Consider the following 18,735-nt stretch of genomic DNA (forward strand, 5'->3'; position numbering starts at 1 on the left):
AAATGAACTGTGCTTGTGAAATTTTTCCTATACCTGGCATACAGGAGTTATTTTTACCTCCACTATATTTTTTTAATTCAAAAAATACATAATATGTACATATACTGTAGGAGAATGGGCAGTCATATCTAGCTATTTTGATCCCATTGTTGTTTTTTTTTTTTTTTAAATTCAAAAAAATACACAAAACATATATAATATATACGGTGTAGGGAAAAGGACAGCTATACACAACTAGTGCCAGAGCATTACATATTTAATTTGAATCCAATGCTATAACATCAGAAGTCCATATCTCCACTAGAATGAATTTGTAAGTGGCTTTCTGATATCGATAGAAATCTTTATCAGAAGGTATATGCTGTTGGTGGCATTTCCATATAACAGGCTAACTCTGAACATACTAGCCCCTTCACAGATAAATATGTAATTTATTGCAATTCTCACCAGTGTAACTGTTGTAGGAAAAAAAAAAAAAAAAAAAATGAAATCCCACATCAAAAAATGCATAATCTGCTGGATTTAACGATATGGGCTAGTATAGTGGGGAACATATCAGTCCATAATTTTTCAATGGCCATTTTTAAGGAACATGCTGACAATCTGGCTGGCCGGTCCTCTCATTTCATGTACAGACGAGTGGCTGAATCAGAAAGAGGTCAGATCTATCATTAGAACTGCACCCATGACTATCCATCCCTAACAATGCATTTTAGGATTACATTAAGGAACTGGCAATGCATCAATACTATGCTACCAAATCTGACTCTAAGGATGATTGTGGTACATGTGTGGTTAGATGGTGATGCATATGTCTGTGCAGGGACAATGTTCATATGCACATGAATACCCTGATTGCCAGGGCTTTGAAGACTGATAATACAACTTCACTTATGAATCATGTAACCATGCTATAAGAAAACAATATAATAATAAATATTAATTATACACAAAATAGTTTAGTTTAGGAATTTTGTTGTGCTTTCTGTAGGAAGCATATCATAACTTTTGCATGCCTTACTTTCATCACATTTCACTGTAAATAGTTACTGAGAAATATACTGTCATTATTAACACAGGTTGGGAGCAGATTTTGGGTGTATGCTTATATATAATCCTCTGGAGAATTACCAACATTTTGTAAAATGTTCATTTAATAAAACAGTGGTATTTAACAATAAAAATTACTGATATTTATATAAATACTTTTAACATGGAATTTCCTGATCTTTACAGGAAATTAAGCACAATTTGCTAACTATTCAAACACCAAAATCAAACAACAATGCTGAATTAATCATTTTATAAAAAAAAAAAAAATACTTATTACATAAACGTACCATTTTAAAGAAATTTTAGTAATCCAGTTTTCAAACTGATGTATCCCTCTATTTCTTGTGGTTCTACTTTTTTTTTTTTAATCACTTTCCCCTCACTATAAAAAGGAATGTCAGAAATAATTTGTGATTTCCTACCATTTGATAACTGCATGGGTTGAATTTCTTAATATCGTACACCCCCCCCTTTTTTTTCTCCCCCTCAAAGGACAGTGCACCTTACAGTTTAAGAACCACTGCTCTACTGGAATGAAATGAAAAACTTCAACAAAAGAAAAAAAATTATAATTAAATATACCTCAAACAATTTTCCTTAATAATTAGGTACATCATTATTCCAATAAACTATTCTTACTTAACTCTTTCAGCAGCAAATTTGCTGAAAATGTGTGAGCTCAGGGTAGTGAGTTTTCTAAGAGGAGCTGGCTCTGAAGAATGATTATTTGTGGAATTCTGAGATTTTGTAAAAAGAAAAAAAAATTGTATATAAATGCTTTTAAATATTAATTTGTTCCCATACAGACTCGACTATCCAAAGTGAGTGTGTCAAAAATCAAATCACAATTTAAAAAATCATAAAAATACAAATTTATAAAAAATAACATTACTTTTTTTGATGCAATAATATCCTTAGATCTAATTATTTATAACTTTATTCATCATCAAATCAGAGAAATGAGGCTAATAATTGTAATTTTCTCCTGATATTTTCAAAGCTATTTTTGTGTTGCCATATATTCAAACTGCATCTACTAACAGTTGGAATTGCAGATGGCATCACATACTGGGAGATTACAACAATTCATACATTAACCAACATGTTATTAGAAACATACTTGAAATGACATTAAAAACCACATATACACATCCACACCTGCACATACTTCTGTACACTAAGATACTAAAAACACACACACACATATACATGTTATTGAAAGGGTTAACAAAGATGCAGATTATAAAAAATCTAATAACCACTCTAAATGGGGCATGTTGCTCTTTTCATATAAAAAGAATTAAAGAAAAAGTTACAGGTAGCGCTTGATGCTTAAATTTTTCTTACATTAAATTTAAGCGTCAAACCATGTAACATAATAAAGCCAATCCCATGTAACACATATAAAGCCGCATCCCATGTGCCAATAGTGCAATACAATGTGATATGTACAAGTGACAAATTACAAAAAAGTTGGGTTATTTTAAAAGCACCAAGGCAACTAGGTCTATATGGCACTAATATAGCTGTAATTTGCATACTCTGCTGGTTTGCATATGTGTGGATGAATAAAACTGTTTACAGAATTAAAAAAAAGAAAAAAAAGAAACTGAACACCCACATCCAAGACTGGCTAGGTAAAGCATGTGGTGGGAAGGAAGGATATACAGAAAATTCTTCTGGTCCAATAAGAACTGAACATGAGCCCTTTTTTTTCAACTAGAATACAGAATAGCACATCCACTGCACATGGACCTGCCCATGCAGGGTTCCATTAGTGTAATTTGGCAATATGTCATCATCTCTGTGCTTCACCATATCTTTCCAATAATGCATTTCAAGCCAGTACAAATTTCACAGGTAAAGCAAACACATTCAATATGTATCTAATATTAATATGAAACAGCCAACTGATGCTGCAGAATATAAGGAATAGTAAATATCTTAATCAAAAAGAATGCGAGCAAAACATATGGGATTGAATGTAAATATATATCACAGGAGTATAAACTCCTTCCCTTTGATACGCACATAATCTAACCCCAGGGGCTCACATCTAGTGAGTATAGACTTGGCACACTTAGGGTCCTGAGCTGGATATAATCATTCTTCTCTTTCTTGGTGATTCCCTTCTACTTTTGTCTGTCTCTCTCTCTCTCTCTCTCTCTCTCTCTCTCTCTCTCTCTCTCTCTCTCTCAGGATAACTTGGGAATTTTTTTTTTTGGCTGGTGTAGCCTTAGGCCTCCTTGCACCATATGGCTAATAATAATAATATGAAATTAATTTGAATTAGTGATGCCCATGTTTTATATTAAAAGGGCTGCACTCATTTTGCTGTTCATTTATTGGCATTAAACTGAAGAAACAGGCCTGGAAAAACCCTTGAATACTGTATAATGGCAGAATTTTCATTTCTCAAAATTTATTTTTCAAAACTAATATATTTTAATTTAATAAGAAACTTTAATAAATAATGATAATACCAATATGTTGAGCTGCAATTGGGCACTTAACGTTCTCACAAGTGAGTTTTTATATACAGTGTGGGTTCCAGGGAAAAAAAAAATTTTCCTAATTTTTTTTTTAAAAAATATTTATGAAAATGAAAACTACATAAAAGCTTTTAAATATTAATTAGTTCTTATTTTGGTATGGTGTAAAATATTACAGCAAAATTGTTTCAAAAATCAAATAAGAATTTAAATTCTAAAAAAAAAATTCTGATACTTTCTTTTTTGATGCAATACTCTTCTACATCTATTGATGTATCACTTCATTTATTCAATTTCATAAACTTTTGGATCTGAATTGCAACTATTTTTGACTTCTGTAAGCCAAAATCAGAACAATGGCTGACAAACCCTATCTCCCCCAATTTTAAAATCTATTTCTGTGCAGTATCAATACATATTATATATGAACATATTATTATACATATTATATATGAATACATATGAACTCCTCAGAATCTGCACAAGTAAAAAAAAAAAAAACCATATATATATATATATGTACATACTCCAGAAAAGGCTAAAGCCTTGCCACCAGCGGCTCAGCCTTGACTGAGTGTGATACTTGCTGTCAATTGCATGATTGAATTGAAATTGAGATTTCTATCTCCAAGTCTCTTCAACCTCATTAATAAAAAAAACTATTCACAAATACATATATAAACTTCCATTATATTCTGGTGCAGCGTAAGCCTCAGGCTTCCTTGCACCATATGCCTAATAATAATAACCAGTGTTGTAACTAGAAAAAGTGGGCCTCAATACAAAGTTTGGTGTAGCACCCCCAATCACGTGATCTCACAGTACATATGTACAGTACTGTATTCGCTGTCTGCTTTCTGTGAACAGACTTAATTTAGTTTGCAACTGATGAGAATTGAACCAAGATTTATTTTTTCTTAGAATAAAAATGCCACAGAAATGCAGAGATTTAAGTTTGAGCAAAAAGAACAATATTCTATGTGCTACACTTAGGGAGAACAATATTCTACCTAAGTGAGGTCAGAGAAAAGCCTCATTAAAACTGAATGTTTCACAGCCTCTTTTGTGTAAATTCCAACAGAAAATGACATGAATTAGGAGTGACTCAGAATGACAATCTGAACAGGAAAAGAAAAAGATGTGGTAAGAATGAACTTGTGGAATCAACCGGTGAAATACCACCACTTTGCTTATTGGAGGCTTGAAGTGGTGAAACCCATGTTTAGTCTCTAGAGCAAAGTTTCCGGCATCCCCCTTCCCCCATACTTCTCCTTCAACCCATGCACAGTACTAAGTACTATAGGTTTTGATACCTTTCGTGTTTGGGGTTTTCATAAAAAAAAAAAAAGAAGCACTTATGAGATGGTTCACAAATGCAAGATTCAAAAATGTTCCTCAGTAGAAATATCCTTTGCAAAAAAGGCAAGGAAATTTGCAAATTAACTCGGTAAATGATTTTAAGCCTAGAGATGGGGTGGCTAAGCAGGTGGAAGGAGAGTCACAATACTGTGTACAAAAAATTGCATGAAGAAAGACTCAAATACGCATTCAGCACAAAAATGGGTGGAATATGTTTTACCTAATTTATTGGAAGAATTTAATCCTGACTGTATTTTCAACACTGATGAAACTGGCATTTATTTTAGAGCAATGCCTGAGCATACTTTATTATTCAGAAATGAACATTTGACAGCTGGAATAGATAATTCCAATTATCTATCTGGAATAGATAATTGTCCTCATCTGTGGCTCATCTGAATTACAGTAATCTAAAGCCTTATATAACTGTACAGTTAACCTGAATATGCAGTTGAACAACCAAAAACTCTTCCAGTGAATACATTCATAGTTCAACCTTTGAATCAAGGAATCAAAAGTTTTCAAAACATTGTACAGGATAGACCAGATAAACCTGACACTGAAGAAAATAAATTCTGGTAACAAAGATAGAGAGAGGTCCAGAGAGTTATGCCCATGACCAGAGAAATTGGGATATCTTTTGAAGTGCTATGGAGTGCAGTAGAACTTAAGGGAGTGAAAAGGGAATACTGCAAATTATTGTACAGATTACAAGAACATTTTTAAAATTTAACTGTTAGAGATTTAAAACACTAAACATTGGAGAAAAAATTTTAGAACACTAAACATTGGAGAAAAAATTTTAGAACACTAAACATTGGAGAAAAAATTTTTAAATAGGCTGGTATGTTTATAATGTGTTTTTGTATTCATTTTTTTTTGTATATTTTTTTTATTTCAACACTGAAATCAGTTGCTATGTTTATATTGTCGTTATGTATGCAGATTACTATATATACTATACTGGATAATAAATAAAAATTGGTAAGATAAAGTTTTTTTTCTATTACATCAAAAAAAAAAAAAATCATAACAAGACTTAATTCTTATGAATTAAAAATAACACAAACGATTTCCAATCAACAAAATGAAAAGGCTAATATTAAAAAATAAATGAATGCATTCTAAATGTGTATAATCTCTTTAAAGAGAACATAAAAAAAAATCTTAAAAGCACATTGATGTTATACAGAATGGACAGAAATATATTTCCAGTAAATCTGACTTCATAAATGTTTTGAATATATTAAAATCATATTACATTACAAGGCAGGATATAAAAATTAATAAAAAAAAAAAAAAAAAGAAGAAATAATCTGCAACCATACCCAGCCAATTATTCAGTTTATAAAACATTTGTATAAAATATTAAAATCAATATTAGTATTAGTACCAGTTGTAGCAAATGATGCAAGAAAGCCTCCTTGTACCTGCTCACAAGCCTGTTAGCAGCCTGTCTGCACTGCTCAGAGAACTTCATATCAGACTGTACCTTTCAGTCTCCTATGTTCTTCACCACTTTGATGAAGTACTGCCCAAATGGTATTATATTCTGGGATTACTATTGCCCGTATGCAGTACTACTTTGCATTTATCAACTGTAACTTCTAAACCCATCAGTCTGATTTTTCTAGGTCTTATTGCAGCAGTATGCCTTGACTCCTGAAATTAACCACACTGCAAATTTAAACAATAAGATCCTGGGTTATAAGATAAGGCACCAGGAAGAGTAGTGCAATTTATAAACACCTGTCTTCTGGCACTCAATCATCCCTTTATACACACCAGTAACTTGCCCCTAATTCCACACTGCTCCAATCTGCACAGCAGTCTTGTGTGGAAGAGGGTAAAAAACTTTACTGAAATTCATGATATCAAATTTATTTTTTAGAACCAGTTCCTTTGTTATTGTGTCATAGAAGCTATTCAAATTGGTCAGACAAGATCAATGTGCTTAAAAAAATCCATTCTGTGATTTCAGTATACTGCATTAGGTATGTTCATGTAGAATGCAGGTAGCTGTTTACTGGAAACCAGTAGCAACATGCAGCTGAAGCTTCTCACTGGCTATGAACACATAGAAAGCAGTTGACCAGTGCAACTTCTCAGTATGTGATTGGGTAAAGTTGCACTAGTCAACCGCTTTCTATGTGTTGACAGCCAGTGAAAAGTTTCCAGTGTTGATGCTGGTTTTCGGTAAACGGCTACCTGCATTACATGTGTATGCACCCTTACTTCTGCATTCACGTGTTTAAAGATGTAAAATATTCAGTGTCTGTCTGTAATCTGAACAGGATCAGTGATTAGTAATGTCATTCACATTACTAATCACTGATCCTAGTGGGCCAATGTGATTCGTTCCTTTCCTTCTAGTATTAACATAAGCAAAAGATACTTGGCTATTTTTCTTTGCATTCTCAGCCAAAGACTTTACATAATGAAAAGTCTTAGTGACTTAACTGCAGAGTAGTTTATACTTACTGTAGGTTTCTGTGTTCCCTGCATTCATAATCATTCCATGCATTTTTCATATCTTTCACTACTCTCATCAGTTCATCTAACATCTATTTAGGACTAAACCTTAAACAGTCTCTTATTTGGTATAAAAAGCTTAGTATCTTCTATGAGCACTTCCATTAGTGCTTCCTATTTAGAATTTCCAGTTGGTAATATTATAAGTTGGTCCCACTGAAAAGAATATAAAACTGCTTAAGACCAGTGTAGACCTTTATGAAAGCCAAACCCATTCCCTTTAGCCTCAACAGTAGTTATACTATAAATACATCCCACCTAAATATATTTTTGTTTAATTATAATTTTTCTGCCTCCCCTAGATTGCTCCACCCAGGTGCCTTATTTATGTTTAGTTTCAACAATTTCTCTTCCAATTTCCTCTCTGTTATCACAAAATCATTTAGCTCACTGTTAGAATTTAATACACTTCTGGCATCTCCATTCCCAGAAAATTTCTCATGTGTGAATGTAGATGCAAAATATCTATTCAGTTTGCCAGAAACCTGAGCAGGATCACCAACAGTTAAACCATTCATATTTAGCAAACCGATGTGATTCAACCCTTTCCTTCCTGTATTTATATGTAACAAATTCTTTGCTGCTTTTTTTTTTGGCACCTTTACCCAAAGAAATAATCCCCTAATCTGCCTTAGCTTGCCTAGTCCACTTGCAGACTAGTTATAGTCACCATAGCAAAAGACCAGTGTAGACCTTTATGAAAGCTTTCTTCTCAACCCTATGTTCATCTGACATCAATTTAGGTCTAAGCCTGGAACAACATACGAGGGCTGTTCCAAAAATACATGGACTGGAAACACTGCTTCGTTGCTTTGGAAATGAGTGAAGAGTTTGTGGTCTAGGAATGTTCTCCCACCTTTTCTTAGTTAATTTGTGCAAACGTATTACGTAGTGTTCATTTTTTTGTGTTCGTTATAACAGTTTATGTGAAGTGCGTTTTATGATGGGGGATGAGAAAGATATTTCATTAATTATTAGACAAAGAATCACAATTGAATTGTGTGTAAAGTTATGCAAAAGTGTTTTTTGAATAAAATAATCATGTGTGATGAGTCCTGAATTAAACATTTTGATCTTGAGTCCAAACAGCAGTCAAGCATATGGAAACACCACGATTCACTGCCTCCAAAAATATTTTGAGTTTTTGGATCATCAAAAAAATTGATGTTTATTTTTTTTTTTTGACGCCCATGGAATAATACTGCAGCACTGGGTTCCTGAGAAACAAACTGTAAATGGAGAATATTATGATAACATGTTGCGAGTTCACCTCAAAAGAGCAATTTGCAAAAAAAGACCGGAACTGCTTAATCACGAATGATCTCTTCTTCAAAATAACGCTAGGCCACATGTCAAACAACCAGCAATGCAAGCTTTAAGGAAAATTGGTGGTCAACCACTAGACCACCCTCCATACAGCCCAGACCTCACACCATGTGAGATCTGGGCTTTCCCGAGCCTCAAAAAAGAGTTGAGAGGGAAAAAAAATTTAACACAGATGAAGAAATTAAATTTGCCACATCTGCTATCCTGCAATGCCTTTCAGAAAATGGGCTGCAGCAAGTGTTTCAGAAGCTCGTGAACCACTGTAAAAGGTGTATATAATGTGAAGGATGCTATTTTGAAAAGGAGACCCATACCAACCTCCCAAGTGACTCAGAGCAATGATCTCAGTCCATGTATTTTCGGAACAGCCCTTGTACTTACATGGTATATATATTTTCCTGAACACTTCCTGCTTAGAATTTTCAGTTTTTAACATCATCGGTTGGTCTAATTGAAAAGAATTTAGAAACTGTCTAAGACCACTGTAGTCATCTTTGAAACCAAATCCCTTCCTTTTGCCATTGATAGTAGTTATATCTTTAAATAAATACCATATTCATACTCTATGATCAAAAGCCTAGTGATTCCTTTATCTGAATATTCTTAATGCTGATAATCAGATTGAGATACTGCTTTCTTGTTTCTCCTTTAACATGCTGGTATAGAAACACAGTAATCAAATAAATCCAGAAATATTTTGCTACTGTGTGTGCATGCATGCACGCACAAGAGAGACCTACCCACAAGTTCCAGTCAATATCTGGAAAGTTAAAATCGCCCATAAGACATTCTGATTAACTATTTGTCTGTATAGTTGCACGTTATACCCTTCAGTCATTTGGCCTACAATATATGCCTACTCTCACTTTTGTTTTCCCACCACTTACGTAGTGTCAAACTGAATTGATGTTATCCTGGAAGCCATCCGAACTGGGTGAATTATCTTAGATTCTATGTGCTTCTTACTTGCTATATTTAAAATCTACATCCTTTATGTCTGAATGGCACCATGTTTTTGTTATCCCTTATACCATCTGCATATGATAACCTAAACAATTGCTCAAATTCACCAAGCTCCTGTTTTATAAGAAACATAGTAAATAAATTTATTAGTGTACAATATATGCTTATATGCATATGTGTGCCTGTTTTTGCTTTTAACATATAAGCATATGTGTGCCTGTTTTCTGCAAATATACAGACTTTTAACCCTAAAAGTCTGTATATTTGCTTGTCCCATGAGGATTCTCAGCAGGCCTTGTAATCTCCAACGCTACATTTCAGGCTGCTGCATGTCTGAATAGAAGCACTGCAAGAATTGATTTCACCTCTGTCTGTGACTATCAGTGACTATTAATAGGCTCTCAATGGTTGGTATGCTTAATATAAAATTTTCAGAATGAAAGGAAGTGATTATTGAAAGACCTTTCCTACCCTTGTATCTGTTTCAATCACATTACACAATTTAAGCACATTGTGACTGTATAACATAAGGCAGGGACCCATCAATGCACTTTGTGAAAAGAAAACCTGAACACATCACTAAATTTTAAAATACAAACCAGACGGGCAATGGAAGCAGAAAAATACAATGTCTGGTAACCAAAATGTGGTAGATGCATAGATAATAGGCTATCATTTCTTTGTATCTACCATATTATTACTAATAGATGTGCAACCAACAAAACCAATGTAATTAAAAGAATTTCTTGGTTCAAATGCTGTGGCATTTTAAAGTTAGTGGTTGTTTTGAATAGCACATTTTAATATAAATTGTGTATGGTATATTAAAAATGTATATTAAATTTTGTAATATTTAATGTAGTATTTTATAGTATTACAAAATAAATCTTCTAGCAACCAATGAAACATAAGAAATAAAATATATTTTATTAAAATATACTGGTATGGTAAAATAAAGTAACTAAAAGGTTTTATAAAATAAAAGCTAAAAAGATGAAGATAAAGAATAACAACACTAAAGCAATAAAAACAAAATTTATTTATAAAGTAGCTTTCAGAGTGATTTTCCTTTATCACTTAAGGAGAAGGCACATGGTATAAATATCATTATATTATAAAAGGATATTTTTTGGAAATATATGTTTATATGACCATGTATTCCCAGAACGGTGATTACTAGAAAGGTAAGGAATTGTGTGTGTGTGTGTGTGTGTGTGTGTGTGTGTGTGTGTGTGTGTGTGTGTGTGTGTGTGTGTGTGTGTGTGTGTGTGTGTGTGTGTGTGTTGGGGGGGGATTTAGCAACATCAAAAACAGAGGAGAGGGGAGGGGAGGATGTATCAGCCATCAGACTCTACACAAGTAGAATGACATATATTGGCCACATTATAAGAATGTTTGCAATTGTTCATGATGTTTCAAAATTAACTGCTTCTACAATAGCATATATTGAGGCAATTGCATTCCAACATCGAGAGCAATAGCAAACTCCTTATGTGACTATACATCATTCCCCTAAGTCTAATGGCTGATACTTGCATTTTTTTTTTTATTTGCTTTCATTATCTTTTTTCGTGCTACCATCCACCAAATTTATTTATCTTTCTGGTATTTGCCATTTAAGGTCCACACTGGTTTCTCATTATCATATGCTTTCTGATCATATGATTCTTCTATAATATAATGATCGCTAGGCCATACTACTTTTCCTTAAAGTTGATAACAGAGCACACTACTCCAAAAGTTTCATGTGTATATTTTTTGTCACTTTCACTGCTTTTAATCTTTATCTGTATATTCTTATTGTTTTTATTTATATTTACTATCTTTTAGTTTTTATCCTATAAAAATTTTTAGCTACTTTTTTTTTACCATTATGTTTTCACAAAGTTTTATTTCTTACGTTTCATCATTTGTTACAAGATTTATTTTGTAGCAATACTTATCCAGATACAAAGCTTTTTGCCATACTAAATATACAAATAATGAATTACTGTATTAATATTTGTTTATTTTATTAACATGTTGGCTGCAAGTTTAAGAAAAAATTACCCTCAGGGCCAAAAAATATTTAGTAAATAATTTGATTAGTAATTCTAAAATAAATATTTTAATGTCAGTGTTATGTCATTTTCTTTTTCTGTACTACATTTACTAAATATAGCTATATAATATCGGTGTGTAGATACACCATAGACAACTCTTAAAAAACTACAAAGTAGTTGTGGGCATCATTTGCTCTTTCTCATATTGTGCTCTGCCTTCACGACGAGTTGCCATGATATTGCACTACCTCAAATAAGTAATGCTTCACTAATAGAGAAGGCTATTGTTACATATTCTCAGTGAGTACCACCACCCAGACATGTTTCAAGGCTATTGGCCTATCATCAGTGGGTGGGCAGGTACCCTAGTATTGCAGACATGACGACCCAGTTGTGAATATAATCACACAATATGAGAGATGAGAATAAGTAACAGTAGTCTTCTCTATTAGTGAAGCATTACTTATTTGAGGTAGTGCAATATCATGGCAACTCGTTGTGAAGGCAGAGCACAATATGAGAAAGAGCAAATGATGCCCACAACAACTACTTTGTAGTTTTTTAAGAGTTGTCTATGGTGTATCTACACACCGATATTATATAGATATTAAACTCTTAATGTATTATGCCTTGTGCATTTAATTATTTTAAATTAAATATAGCACATAAAGAGAAAAGTGAAAAGCCAAAAAGTGGCAATATTCATACGTTAACTACAAAATTCGGCGCAACAACAAGAAAGTTTGTTTGTTTGGTTTTTAGGAGCATTAGCAACTAAGGCCATATTGCTCCGGGGATATGCGGAGGTCATTCCCTGACCTTTCTGCATCCTCCGTATTTGGTGATCACAGGCTCGAACCCCGGTCTAATCAAGAAGTGTGTGCAACGCACTGCTGCTCCTGCCCATCTGACTACAGAAGGCACCAAGAAAGTTAGAAGAATGTGCGTTTTATGTTATGCAAAATTGAAAGAGTCTGAAGATCTGCTGCTAGAAAGAAGGGGAAAATAGTTTCTACTTATTGCCCACATTGTAATGATTAGTAGAGCGCTTTGGTCACCACTGCAAATCTACATAATTTTGTAATTGCAAAATTGTGTATATAAGAGGTGTTGACCAAAACACTCTAAATACGTCAGCAGTTACTCACTTATTTTTTCCTCATAGCAGCATGTAAATTTTATCAGATGTATTACCAGGGGCAACGCTTTTCAAAAATAATGTAAATTCCCATCAATCATCAGTACTATACAGCTGATGCAACTCCAACTTAAACAAAGGGTGTCAGCCATATATGTCTGACTCGGCACCTAAAAAACCTAATGGTGTCAGATATCATGGCTGACAATGCAGTCAACATGTAAAATAAAGAAGTTCCATGCTGTAGTTTAATTTTTGTTAAAAGTAAAGGAGAAAATAAGTAAAATACATTATAAAGAGTTAAGCGAATATTACATTCTGAGGTACATGCAGTAAAAATGATTACTGCTACTGATATGCAGTACTTTGCATTTGTCAATGTTAAACTTCAGTTGCCCCTTCTCTGCCCATCTGCCTAACTTTTCTAGATCTTGCTGTTGCAGTGGCATACTGTTATTAACCACCCTGCCAACCTTTGTATCATCTGTAAACTTGGATTAAGCCTGATATGCCTTCATCAATATCATCGATAAAGATAGAAAACAACAGTGGGCCCAACACCGAACCATGGGGAACTCCACTAATAATATTGGTCCACGAAGGGCAGTATTCATAGACTACCACTCTGTGTCTTCTCCAACTCAACCATGGATGCATTGTCTTAGATTTTGTGTTTCTTAACTAACAGCATAACCCCTCCTCCCATCCTATCTTGTCTGTCCTTTCTGTACACATTGTATTCCCCATATTCAAATTCTGTATTCCTTATATGTGTGTGTGACATCACATCTCTGACACCCCAATGATGTCTGCATTTGATGTCTTGACCAGCAATTCAAATTAATCAAATTTATTAACTACACTCCTATCAATGGTGTACATGCCAGTATAGATGCACCTGTTCTTAATCTTAGTTACCCTAACACAGCCAATGTATTTACTTGTTCCGTGATGACTCCCAGCAGTCCTTGAAATTCCTGGCAACTTGCTTTCCGGGCTGCTGCTTGCTCCCATAGAAGCAATGCAAGAATCACTTTCACCTTGGCAGCAGCTATTGTTTATCTATTAGTCTGTGACCCCCCCCCCCCCAAGCTAGCAGTTTTCTGACCACCTATCACTGCCTCAATAGCATCAGCAAATATTCTTGCACCCTTTCACTTTAACGTATCCCATTCCCATAAAAGCAGTCCCTCCTGTTAAAAGCACAGACCACACTGAGAAAAATTCTACCCCACGTGCCTTGTAAATTTCACTTTCAAATTTTACCCTAACTCACAACTTTTTTTTCAACATTAACTTAATTAACTCTTAATGTTGTAACAAGATGTACAACAATATCACCTTTTGTGCCTTTAAAAGATGATATCTGCTCTACAATGTCATCATCTTTAGCCCCCTTGGCAGACATACCCTGGTTCTATTCCACGTATAATTTTTGTACAATATATTTCCTGCTTCCCTGACAACAGAGTCACTGACAATAATTAGCTCCTGTGGAACCAGCACATTCTGCCTTGGGGGTTGCCTGATGAATATGCACAAGTTCTGTTGTTGATGTGGACAGTTGTTGGTTTGATACCCCCTCCCCCCCAATTTAAATTCTTCAGGGGCATCTACCCTGTTCTTCAAGTTCTCAAAGGCCCATAACAACGCTTAGTTGGCACCTAATATCCTCACACTCTTTACATCAAGCACACACAAAGACATCCTATTTGGCAAGTTTACAAGGTCACATTTACAAGTCTGTTGAATCCTAATTGTACATGTTGTTTTAAGAAGGAACATGATTTTTTTTTTTTTTTTTTTTTAATTGGGCATATCGTTTCCATTCATGTTTTATCTATATAATATTGGTGTAGATACATCATAGTTTACCCATAAATTTGAACTACGTATGTAGTGTAGTCTAGTGTAAAAGGCATCGTTTTAATTGTATCTTGTATTGTGGGTGCCTTCATAAGGAGATAGCTGATATTGCCCACTTATTTATTTTCAGTGGATACCACCACCCAGATGATCGTTTCGAAGCTAGTTGTGAATTTAATGTGAAAAAAAAAAAAAAAAAAAACATTGGACCAGATCTATTAAACCAAACAAATGAATTATAAAATTCAAACCTATATCATGGAAAATCTTAATTTGGACTTTGAACAGAACTGTTTTGAAGAGAATATGAGAGCCTACGAGATCTAGATTTTTATCAAGAAAACTGAATTTTGTAATAAACGAAAAAAAAACCCAGGCGCTTTTTTTTTTTTTTTAATAACTAAAACCAGTATTTTAGATGAATCTCATCTCCAACCAAACTGCACATAAGAGTTGGCTTTCCCCACCTTTTCAGAAACTTATCAGACCATAAATGCCATTTTTCCCTCTGTAAAAACCTTTGCATGGAAGCACAAAGTTTGTTTCAAGTCCCAGAGACATCCCCTAAAGGTCCCAAACCTTTTCCGTTTTCGAAGCTTCTACACATGATATTTAGCCTGTTTAATTAAAATTTTCGTGAACATTTTTTTTATTGCCCAAGGGATGATCGAATTGCAAGTAAATTATCTCCTCCAGCTTGAATTGTCTTATTCTCAAATTCTCTTCCAAACTTCCTGTGCGAATCGACAGTAATAAAATAAATGGTACCGTTTCAGTACAAAATTTGCATAATCTGTTACCTGTCTGACTAAATCTATATGTGATATCGTTCGCTGGTATATTTCTGTAACCAACCCTCCATGAAAAGTCAATACGCGATGGATAGTTTCCGCCAATTTTTAGAATTTTAAAAAACTACTGCATGTTATGGTTTCCTAAATTTGGCTTTTCTGGATATTCCAAGTTAAACAGTGTCCAGTAGAGTTGTTTTAAACCACCCTTAAAGGGATCTAGATCTTTTTCCCTTAACTGTGTGCACATATCACGAATTTTTTTATAATATATAGGAATTGTCTCTGCTTTTGGCCCTAGATAATCGGCGCCTTTAATTAAGGCTGTATTAAATTCCATAAAATATTTTATTAGTACCGCTACTAAATGGTTAGATTGCAATATATCAGCCATGTCCAGCAGTCTCTTACAGCTACACCTGAAATTAATTTTTGGAATACTTATTCCCCTCTCTTCCTAAGGTAAAAATAAAAATTTCTGTGCTATCTCTTGCCGTTTTCCTCCCCATAAAAACTGAAATGTTGGAATGTAAAATCGTCACATTGTCCTAGCTGTGATTCATGTTATAAACACCGTGTATAAGATTATAGGAAGAATTACGATTCTAACAATGATGGATTTGTTCTCAAAAGAAAATTGTCCCACTTCCCATTCTTTTAAACTTTCCTGTATTTTAGTGGTGAGCCCTCCTACAGGTAGCATGGGACTCTCTCTAAACGGAACTCTTAATATTTGAATCAATTTATCCAATTCTACTTCTCGTTGTGCTAAAGGCCGATGTACCCATTCCCCTAACAATTTTATCCTAGTTTTACCTTCGTTTATGTTTAACCCCGACTTCTTACCAAAAGATCTAACGAGTGACAAATTCTTCCACCACATAACTCGTACTGAGAGTGGCGGTAACATCATCCGCATACACCATACATTTACACTGTTCTGTGGGCTTTGGCAATGGTATCCCCTGAATGGCCTCAGTTCTGTCTATTCTTCCCAGTAATGGGTGCAGTGCTAATGTAAATAACAAAGGACTAAGTGGACATCCTGCTTTACTCCCCTATTAATTTTAATGTTTTTCGGAATTTCTCCATTTATCAAAAGTCTTGTGCTACTAAGTTTATATAGATTTCTCAGGACTGTAAATAACTGAGATTCTATATCAAACCTTAATTGTAGAGAAAAGGTAGTTGTGGTTGTTCTATCTATAGCCTTTTTTTTTTAGGTCAATTGCTACTACTAAATTTTAACTCTTTCGTTTTTGATATTCTAATATATCCTTTAATAGCCAAAGGTTATATTCTATCCTTCCCGGTATACCGTAGCACTGTGTACTTCTAACTACCTGGGTTGTGTCGCATTTTAACTTAGCTGTCTAAATCTTTGCAAATATTTTTAGGCACAATTAGCCAACGTTATAGGTCTCCACTTATCAATTTTCATTAAATCCCATCCATGCTTCGGAATGAAAGTAGTATAGACATTTAAAAAGCCTTCAGGTACAACCCCTTCCTGAAAAAATTTGCTAAAGACAGCTAGAAGAATAGGCGCTAACAAGTTCCAAAATTTCTTATAAAATTCAATCCCCAAACCATCTGGTCGCAGTATGCATCATAATCTACATGATTTTTGAGCCACAGTTAGATCCCCCCATAAATATTTCCCTGTCCTGTAATGCTTTTTGCCCGGGTGTGAATTGTCCAATCGTCCAAATGGAGTCATCTCTCTCTTTTTCTGCAAAGCAAGTTCTTTTTCATAGTAATTTAGGGAGATAATAATGAGCATTGTTGAATATGTGTTGTAATCATCTTTAATTTCCTGAACCGTTTTGGCTAAATTATTTAGCCTTAGTCTTCTTTTGTAAAACACAGCTGAAGGATTATCAGCCTCCCTAAATTTCAGCTGTATTTTTCGCACCTTTTCTTTCTCTTCTTCCAATATTACACCATCAATAACTGCTTGTTCTTCTGCTGTTGCCCTTTCATCCCCGCACCATTGGTAAATTATTATTTCTTGTAAGAGATCTTTCACACTGTTTCTACGTTGTTCATTTCTTTCCTTAATTTTTGCATAATAAAATGATTTTGCACTTAATTTAATTTTTGCCCACATTTCTCACTCATTTCCACCTTGCTCTACTATCTTTTTAATAACTGTTGTAAAGTCCCAGTCTTCTCTCTCCAGAACTGCTGGGTTGAGCTTCCAATGGCCTTTTCGCAGATTAATGTTTGTAAATAAATCTCCCTTCCACATTACTGCCATGTGATCTGAAAATTGTCGACCTCCCGCAAATCGCACATGCCATATCATTGTTATCTTATCCTTTAACTGTCTAGTTGCATAAGTGTGATCTATTCTAGTTACTACATTATTAGCTATTCTGATGGCCGCTCATTTCCCCAGATTTTTTCCCTCCAAACATCTACCAAGTCTCATTTAGTACAAACCTTGATTAACTCACTAACACCCCCCCCCCCGTACCATGATACAGGTTACACCCCAGACTTTTGTCCATGATGGGGTCAAGAACGCAGTTCCAGTCCCCCACCATTACAACCCACTGCATCTCCCTAAAATAGTTGCCCAGTACCCGAAACAAAGTTTTTCCTTCTAAAGTGGAATTTGTACTATAGACACAGATTAATCTAATTGTACGCCCTCCATAACTGTAATCCACTGCCACACCCCGACCTTCAGTATCCCTACCCGCCAGTTGTATAGTCCCTAAAATTGGAGGAACCATTACTATTCCCACCCCTGACGATCGATTCGTCCCAAAGCTCCAAAATCCTAACAACTGGTATCTGTTTTGAAACTGCTGGACACCCTAAACTTGCGAAGTGGGTTTCTTGTAGAAATCAAATTTTCACTCCCATGTTCATCATAATTTGTCATATCATCCTTTGTTTGTTAACCGCTCTCAGACCCTGTACATTTAATGACATACATGTTATTCCAGACATTATAAGCAGAACTTTACTAGAACTTCTGCTAAGATGTTCCTATGTTCAGCATTTAATTTTAATTTGTTATTCGTGAGCAATACAGTGAGATCTCTAACCAACTTATTTTTAATATTGGAAATAACAAAATCTCCCCAAGTGAACTGTATATTTATTACTTCACCCTCCTCATTTTCATCCCAAAGAAAAACCGGTTCTCCTCGAGTCTTAAC

At 34.4% G+C, this 18,735-nt stretch overlaps 1 protein-coding gene across 2 annotated transcripts in view; it reads right to left on the minus strand.

Annotated features, from left to right (window-relative positions):
- Window positions 1–18,735, minus strand: part of LOC150088346 (protein yippee-like 5) — a 193,025-nt gene that overhangs the window by 35,089 nt on the left and 139,201 nt on the right. Inside the window, exon 5 of one of the 2 annotated variants that reach the window (XR_016546789.1) lies at window positions 1,341–1,581. The exons of the other annotated variant lie outside the window; for it this stretch is intronic. The gene's annotated coding sequence lies outside the window, so the exon portion shown is untranslated. The remainder of the gene's footprint in view (window positions 1–1,340; window positions 1,582–18,735) is intronic. 2 annotated transcript variants of the gene reach the window in all.

Source organism: Mastigoproctus giganteus, chromosome 3 (assembly GCF_048544385.1).
Source record: "Mastigoproctus giganteus isolate SK-2022 chromosome 3, ASM4854438v1, whole genome shotgun sequence".
Lineage (NCBI taxonomy): Eukaryota > Metazoa > Arthropoda > Arachnida > Uropygi > Thelyphonidae > Mastigoproctus > Mastigoproctus giganteus.